The sequence below is a fragment of the Fukomys damarensis genome, unplaced genomic scaffold, assembly GCF_012274545.1.
Source record: "Fukomys damarensis isolate Sample0158 unplaced genomic scaffold, DMR_v1.0_HiC HiC_scaffold_16, whole genome shotgun sequence".
NCBI lineage: Eukaryota > Metazoa > Chordata > Mammalia > Rodentia > Bathyergidae > Fukomys > Fukomys damarensis.
Window position 1 is genome coordinate 130,236,217 of NW_022900928.1, and position 8,229 is coordinate 130,244,445.

The 8,229-nt window shown below is 50.7% G+C and overlaps 1 protein-coding gene across 1 annotated transcript in view; it reads right to left on the reverse strand.

The window, feature by feature from the left end:
* The window catches only part of Ngef (neuronal guanine nucleotide exchange factor), an 84,005-nt gene extending 76,136 nt beyond the window's left edge, over positions 1-7,869 (reverse strand). The window contains exon 1 of the mRNA XM_010631783.3: positions 7,718-7,869. The gene's annotated coding sequence lies outside the window, so the exon portion shown is untranslated. The remainder of the gene's footprint in view (positions 1-7,717) is intronic.
* Between the last annotated feature and the right edge of the window lie 360 nt (positions 7,870-8,229).

Below are 8,229 nucleotides of genomic sequence, written 5' to 3' on the forward strand. Positions count from 1 at the left end.
AAAAAAAAAAAAAAAAAAAAAAGAGCTGAGATGTACAAATGGCCAAGAAATTCAAGGATTGTAAGTTAGGAAGAAATAGCATAGGCAGTCAGACAGGACGAGACTCTCAAAGGAGTCAGTGCAGAAGATGGGGACACATTACAACTACGACTGGAGGCGCATTCATTGAAGGCCAGGCCTCAAGATAAAGACAGAATACCTCTCCGGGGGATAAACATACCTCTCGAGGGGTAAACTGTGTACTATGGTTAGCATTACCTGGTCCAATAAGTCCAGATAGCGTCAGTCACCTGACTGGGATGACTAGGATTCCTGAGAATTCATCCTTCGATTTTAGAGAACCCAAACCCAGCGAATCGGACATCTAGCAGGCTGGGAGCTGTATTATTTCTCCCATAGCATTTGGAGGTCCTATATCACATGGAAAAATGTTCAATATCTTGGGCCACTCGAGAAAAGCAAATTAAAATACACCATGACTCTGTGTTACTCCAGAAAGAACGGCCATCGACAAGAAATCAAATAATAAAGCCAGGCATGGCGGGGTACACTCTTTAATCCCAGGCTGACGCAGAAGGATCGCCGTGAGTTCAAGGCCAGCCTGAGCTATGTAAGCGAGACCCTGTCTCAAAAAATAAATCAATAAAACAAAAATAATGAATCAGAGAATCAATCAAGTAACAAATGCTGGGGAGGCCAGAGGGAGAGAGGAAACTTCTACACTGTTGGTGAGGATGTAAACTAGTACAATCTCTATGGGGCGTCCTCAAAACACTAAATATAGAAAACCCATTTGACCCAGGCGTTCATCTCCCCCAAAGACATCATTTGCAGTGATCCACGCAAACCCATGCTTACAGCAGCACAGCCCATAATAGCTCAACCTTGGAAACAGCCTAGGTGTCCATCAGCAGACAAGTGGACAAGGAGGATGTGTGACCTACTCACAATGAAGAACTACTCTGCCACAAAGAGCAAAAAACTCGAGTCATTTGCAGGAAAGTGCACTTCAAGTTCATAATGTTAAGTGAAATAAATCAGACGCACAAGCTTAACGGGGGCATGGTTTATCTTACTCGAGAAACCCAGAAGAGAAATAAACTAAAGAGCGACACAAAAGATAGACAGCAGGCAACAGGGAGACTGAGATTTTACAGATGGGAAAAGGACCAAGAGATGGAGGGAGGGAGGGGATGAGAAGGCATGAAGGTGTGTTACGTGCATGGATCAACTTCGCAGGAGGAGTGCCAGTCATCATTATGCCCTGCAAACATGTACCAACCAAAATTCTAAATCTAAATTCTAATATTCTAAAAATGGAAAAAAAGCCTGGGGACGTAGGTCAGCGCAGAGGCCCTGGGCATGATCCCCAGTGCTGCCCACAAAATGCGACAGGTAGAAACAGAAATATCATGGGGACTTTACCGCCAACAGTCCACGCTCCATCTTCGATTTCCCTTTTGCTTGGGTGGTTTTCAGCAATTAAGGAAAACTCTAGTGTCTCCTGGTGGGAGACATGCCCAGCTTCGAGTCTGAGGACAGGAGAGAGCCAGGGAAGCAGGTGACCTCATGACACTGGAAAGCGGGCGACAGGTTGTCATGAGCCCCGCAGGAAGGCAACTCTGTGCAACCTCGCTGTGAGCCCAGCTGTGGACTGAGGTCCCGCAGGACGGTCAGATGGCACACGTGTGCTTGCGGAAGTCACTAGTTTGTGGTAATTCCTTGAGAGAAAGCCAAATGTTCTTCCTGCTGTGGAGCCCCGAATCCAGGCTCCTCACCCTCGATTTCCCCGAAATTCCTTCCATGTCCGCTTTTGCCAAGCAAGTTTCTTAAAAAATTGGAGCATGAGGATGTTGCTGGGGGCACAATATAACCTTCAATTATCAAGAAACATTCCTCGGAGAGAAGCAATTCCTGTTCCCGTGTGTTGACATCTCAAGGGAGATTTGGGGTGAACGGGTCCTGGGCTTGAGTGGCACCCTGGAAAGACGGGTTTCACGGTGCATTTGGAGCGGGTCAGGAACATCTTCAAGGGCAGGCCTGCTCTTCATAACTGAGAGTTCTTGGGCACACTTTGATGTTTATATTCCTTTCCCTGTGTGAACAAATCAAGCCGCTTCCTGATGCCTAAACTTTTTTTTTTTGTTTTTTTGGTACAGTCTCACTGTGCAGTCCAGCCTGGACTTCAACTTACTGTGTAGCCCAGATTAGCCTTAACTCCCAGCAATCCTCCTGTCTCAGCCTCCCAAGTGCTGAGATCACAGGTGTGTGGCACCACACTTGGTTTACAATTTTCTTTTGTATTGAAAAGGGAACTTTTTTCCCCCCTCAAGGGATATCAGAAAACTGACCGCCAAAATTTTGTGAGTGCACAGAGCTTTAAAAGCATCATCTGATGGAACACTTGGGGTGACTGCATGAGTGTTACAGTCCTTGGCCCATTTCCCCCACTTTTACAGACCAGAGAGATAAACTGACTGACTCAAGACCACACAGACAGCTGGAGGTGAGGGTAAGAATCAAGCTTAAACTGCCTGGTTCTGACTAAGTGGTTGAGAGCATGATTTTTAAACTTTTCTCTTTTTTGCCATCTTAAAAATATTATGATTTAAAGTAAACAGCCTTTCCCCAAAACTCAGCCTTAAAAGATAGAGATCTGGCTCTCTTCCCAGCACTCTGGGAGCCTGAGAGGAGGCTAATAAATTTGCACCGACCCTGGGCAATTTAGTGAGACCCTGTCTCAAAATTTTCACAAAGGGGTGGGGTGGGAATTTTGGATAACTCAGAAAGGTAGCAAGTAGACAGTAAACTCTGGTACCAGGGTTACTTTGGTGCCCACAGCTGGTGTTGGCCAGGCAGCCCCGGTCAGGTCCTGTTCCGGCTCCCTGTGGACTCCAGCAGGGCCAGGTCAGGGAGCCGGGCAGTGCAGCCTGAGCCCCGAGAAGGCCGGGGCAGGCAGCAGGAGGGACGCGTGAGACCTGACCTAGAGGGACCCGAGGCTGCTCGTGTCGGACGGTTCCGGCCAGCTTCCCACCTCAGTGGGAATTTCAGTTCGCGATTTCTGTGCTTTTTCTCCAACGAATACCCAAATCAGCTGCAGGAATGTTTCCTCAAACACAGCCTCAGAATCTATTTACCTCTGAGCCACAGCTTCGTTCTGACCCGAGCTGGAAGTCTTCACATCTCCCCTTGCGCGTGGAACTCAAGTTCCCCAATTCATAGCTTTTTGACTCAGAACCGGCTCCAAAGAGGCCAGAAACTCAAAGAAAGCTATAGGCAGCTGCTCCTATAGGCAGCGTGGGTGCTGGGAAGACTTGTCTCCGTGCCAGACGTCCTTTTAATCCAGAAACAAAGAACTTAAGGCTCATTTTAAGGTTCAAAGCTAACTTCCTAAAAAGGAACTCAGAGGAAAAGAAAGCTTTCCTCCAGCACCCAAGAATCCACCAAGGAATGTTTTTATCACTCGGTTGAGAACAAAACAAGACTTTATAGAGGTACACACTCTCTGAGCGGCTTCACAGCGGAATCATGAAAAACAGAGCCGGGTGCAGGGTTCTACAAACTGGAAATGGCTGGGAAACTTTTTTCCCCTGGATGGGAGTTAATGAGACTCTGTTCAGCTGTAGAAAGGCCCGGGGTAGACAGTTGAGGATTTTAGTCTAATTGTTTGGATGGCAGGGAAGGGAAATGAAGCAGCCGAGGCCTAAGTGAAAGTGGGAGACTGGTTGAGGGCTGGGAGTCTACACTACCGCATCCCTGCTGGACGCTGAGGGCCGCAGCAGGCACGGTCTGCCCCTTGCCTCCTGGCTGCAGGAAATGTCTTTTCAGGATTTCATCGTGGTGGCCAAAAGCCTGGTACAAGCATATGGATTCATTTGCATGGAATTTAGTATAACCCCTCCCACAAGTGGGCCACCTAGGGCTGAGTTTTGCTACTTCCAATGGGATCGAAGTCTTCAGGCTCGAGCTTGTCTGCCTTTCTTCCCTGTACTGGTCTCTGCCCCGGTTCTCAAGCTAATCTTGTCTTTTTAAGGCCCTCGTCCACATGGCTCATCCTGCTGGAGAGAGGATGTATTGAAATCCGTCTCCGAGAGGAAACACACTCACGATAGTAGAGTCAGCCCTCCATTTGTAGACGCATGGGAGTCATGATAATTGATAATGAGAGCTTCTGGCCCCAAGGCAGGTGCATGAAGCTTCAAACAAAGGTGACAGTGACAGAGGCAAAGCCAGTGGTGGTAGCCATGGAAGTGACAGGTGAGTTTCCCACAAGACTCACCAGCTGTGCAGACCCTCAGCCTGGCCTTGTGAACTTCTGCGGTCCAGCATCATGGGCGGGGCACACCCCACCATCCCTGTCCCCTTGCGTCCTGTAGCCAGGTGTCACGTGTCCTTTTGAGGCTCTTCTCCCACCTTCTTGAGGGCCCCCTGCCCCTGTGTCATCTGAGTGACTTTATTTTTAAAGAACTTATAGCTTTCAATTAGGGTGCCAAAAAATGTTACCTTATTTTTGAGTCAGAGAGCCTCACTGTATAATGTATTTAGCCACGTGCATCCACTCTCCTCCTGCTCCAAAACAGTGACTGTTTGATGGAAGAATGTTTATTGATGCCCAGCTCAGAGGCCACCTCCTCTCTGGCCCCTGCCTGGTCTCCCCCTTGGCAATCCGCTCTCTCCTCATTTGAATGTGGACATTATTTTGCACTCCAAATGTTAGGTGATCGCCCAGGTAGCTGAGCCTCGGAGAGTGTTGTCACCCAGAGGATGGGGGACAGGCTGGCGGCCTCCCTGGGTGCTTCCTGCAGTCCTGAGCTAGAGTCCCACCCCTGCTTTGACGTCTCCAGCGTGACATGGAGGCTGAGGACTCCTGAGGGGCATGGGGCTCAAGAGAGGGATGCCAGGGCCCAGGAAGGAAGCCCCACTCGGCCAGACGACCCTGCACAGTGCCATGACCAGTGACTGTCCCCATCCTGTGCTTTCTTCACTGAGCAAGCTTCCTGCCTGGAGGCCACCGTTGCCCCACCCAGCCCCCATCCAGGCCTCACAAGTGCTTTACCTGTGGGGAGTTGGTTTGATGGGGGTAAACCCTGGTTACAGGGTTACTTTGGCGCCCACAGCTGGTGTTGGCCAGGCAGCCCCGGTCAGAGTCTGTTTGGGCTCCCTGTGGACTCCAGCAGGGCCAGGTCAGGGAGCTGAGCAGTACAGCCTGAGCCTGAGCCCTGAGAAGGCCGGGACAGGCAGCAGGAGGGACGCAGGAGACCTGACCTAGAGGGGCCCGAGGATGCTCGTGTTGGACGGTTCCGGCCGGCTTCCCACCTTGCATCAGTGTTGACTTGTTGGGGATGAAGGGGATTGGCTCAAGAGGTGGTTCAGCGTCGGAGCAGACTCCTTCCTGGGGAGACCTCAGGCCCGTGGCAGTGGCAGAAGACACTGGTGCTGGGGCCATGTGTGTCTGACCTGGGGCTGGCTGCCTCACTGGCTTCCTGGGAAACCTGGGCCTCCTCGGAGACCCTTGGCAGCCACACAGGGTCCGAGCTGGTTTGCCCATAGCAGCAGCTTTGCAGGTGGAAGCGGGAGCCTCACGGGCAGAGCACAGATGCATTTTGCAGAGCAGTGATCCTGCTAAGGGTCGGGCCATGCTATGTACACTACCGTTTACCCACTGGCTTTCTTACAGGGATCCCCTGGGAGCTGAGTCCCAGACAACCTGGACTTGGGGAGATGGGGAGGAGAGCAGAGTCCAGGGAGGGGGGCCCGGTGTCCACTTCAAGGATCAGAAAGCTTGAGTCCCCAGGAACATAAAATAGATAAAACTCTTGAAGACATAGGTATAGGCCAGAACTTTCTGAGCAGAGCCCCAACTGCACAAAAAATAACACTAAGATCAACAAATTGGATTCCATCAAATTAAAAAGCTTCTACCCAGCAAAGTAAAACAACCAACAGAGTGAAGAGACAACCTGCAGAATGGAAAAAAAATAAAAATGGACCAGCTATTCCCTGGGCAGAGGACAAATATTTAGAGTATGTAAAGAACTCAAAATAAAATTAGACCTCCCAAAATAAAAGACCTAACTGAGAAATGGGCAGCTGAAATGAGCAGACACAGTGCAAATGCCAGTAAAGATATTAAAAAATGCTCAACATCGGGCCAGGGATTTAGCTCAGTGGTGCCGGCGCCTGCCTCGCAAGCACAAGGTCATGAGTTCGATCCCCAGTACCACAGGAATGCAAATTAAAACAACCCTAAGATTCTACCTCACTCCAGAAGCAAATGCTATCGTAAAGAGATCAGACCACAAATGCTGGCAAGGCTGTGAGGAGAAAGAAATCCTTTCACACTGTTGGTGGGCATGGAAACTAGTACAACCATTGTGGAAATCAGTATGAAGAGTCCTCAAACAACTAAAGATAGGAATTCCATTCAGCCCAGCTATTGCCCTTCCAGGTTACCCTCCCCAAAGAGTTACAGACATCATGTTATAGTGATCCATGCACACCCACGTTCACAGCAGCACGATTCCTGTGTTAGGTACATGCACCAACTCCCCACCGCGAATGTAATCATGATGTAGTGCAAACACATGCGAGTGAATGTGCAAATGTGCACTAATAAACATTTTTAAAGACTCCCCAGGAGATATTTCCTTCTACTTTCTTTTTCTTCAGTACTACAGATTGAAGCCAGGGCCTTCACACGGAGCTGCTTTCCCATCCCTTTTTTACATTTCATATTTTGAGATAGGGTCTTGCTGAATTGCTGAGTTGTCCAGATTGGGCTTGAACTTGTGATTCTCCTGCCTCAGCCTCCAAGAGTGCTTGGATCACAGCAGAGTGCTGCCGCCCAGCTGGCTTCTACTTTCCAAGGCGAAGCAGAGCCAAAGGGAATTGCACAGCATGGGCAGGAGTGGAAAAGAAAGGACAAGTTGAAGGGGAAAAGCAAAGAAGACAGGACCAGGAACCATGCAGGACGTTTGAAGCGCACAAATCAAACTTCCCAGGAGGGGCCGGGGATTTGGCTCAGTGGCACTGTGCCTGCCTTGTTTAAGCTTAAGGTCCTGAGTTTGATCCCTGGTACCAAAAAAAAATTTTTTTTACTTAACCTTAGAAACCTCCCAGTGCCAGTGGCCATGTGACCTTCCCAATGTCAGTCAAGAGGAGAAGTAAGAACTTTCCACCATCGCCTCCGAGAAAACTGTCCCTGCTGTGTCATTGCAGGCTGTGGCTTCATGCCAGCTGGGCACACACACTGGGAAGACTGCAAGGGCAGGGTCCCTCGTCCCACTGAGCCAGGCCCCCGAGCAGGAGGAGGCCGTGGGATGTCTGGCGCTGGGCTGTCACTTCACAGTGCTGCTCCTGAGTGCTCTTCCTGCCCCTGAGAGGGGAGCGTGCGGCCCCAGCCCCTCACAGTCTGCACCCACATTTATTTATCAGCAGGGCACCCTCCGGCAACCTTTCTTAGGGGGTCTCCGGGCTCTGTTTAATGCTAGGCCACAGTCGTTCTGAGATTTGCAATGAGTTTTTCACGAGGGGCCCAGCAGGAGATGCAGCTGCTCCTACTTATCATCTCACTGTCCCCACAGTAAGAATAATAACCAAGGCCAGGGCCGCTGTCCTCCAGGAGCAGTGCCTGGGCTCCTGTCTGCCCCTGCAGGGACTCTGTTCCCTGCCACCTTTCATCCCATCTCATTCAGAAACACTAAAGCTGTCCACTCACCTGCAGGAACAGCTCCTGGCTATGGGTCCTGGATCAGCTTTTCCTCTCTGACCACTGTCCTGTCCAGGTGCCCCAGCACAAGCCCATGTCCTCAGCCAGGTCCACAGCTCTCGGCTCTGTCCCAGGGAGTCCCAGCCCAGGGTCCCGTCCTCTTCCGGTGAAGCTTCCCCAGGGAGCAGTCCTGACCTTTAGACCTGCCTGGCCCGGTGCCTGGCCGCACTGGCACTTCCTGGCTGGTTGTTTACCTGCCTGCCCCACCACCACACCTGACCAGAGGCCACATGGGGGATACCGTGCTTCCCAGGCAGGGCAGGGAATGGCTGGAATGCCCCCCCCAGTGCGAGGTCACACTGACTGTCCCCATGGAGGGACACTCGCCCCACACACCCCACTGTCATAGACAGTTAAATCAGATAGAGATTAATCGACAGTCAGACAGGAGTGGGTGCTTGAGGGATTCAGTGAAAAAAATGAAAACACATCAGAATTGGGACCACAGGTGCATCTGAAGA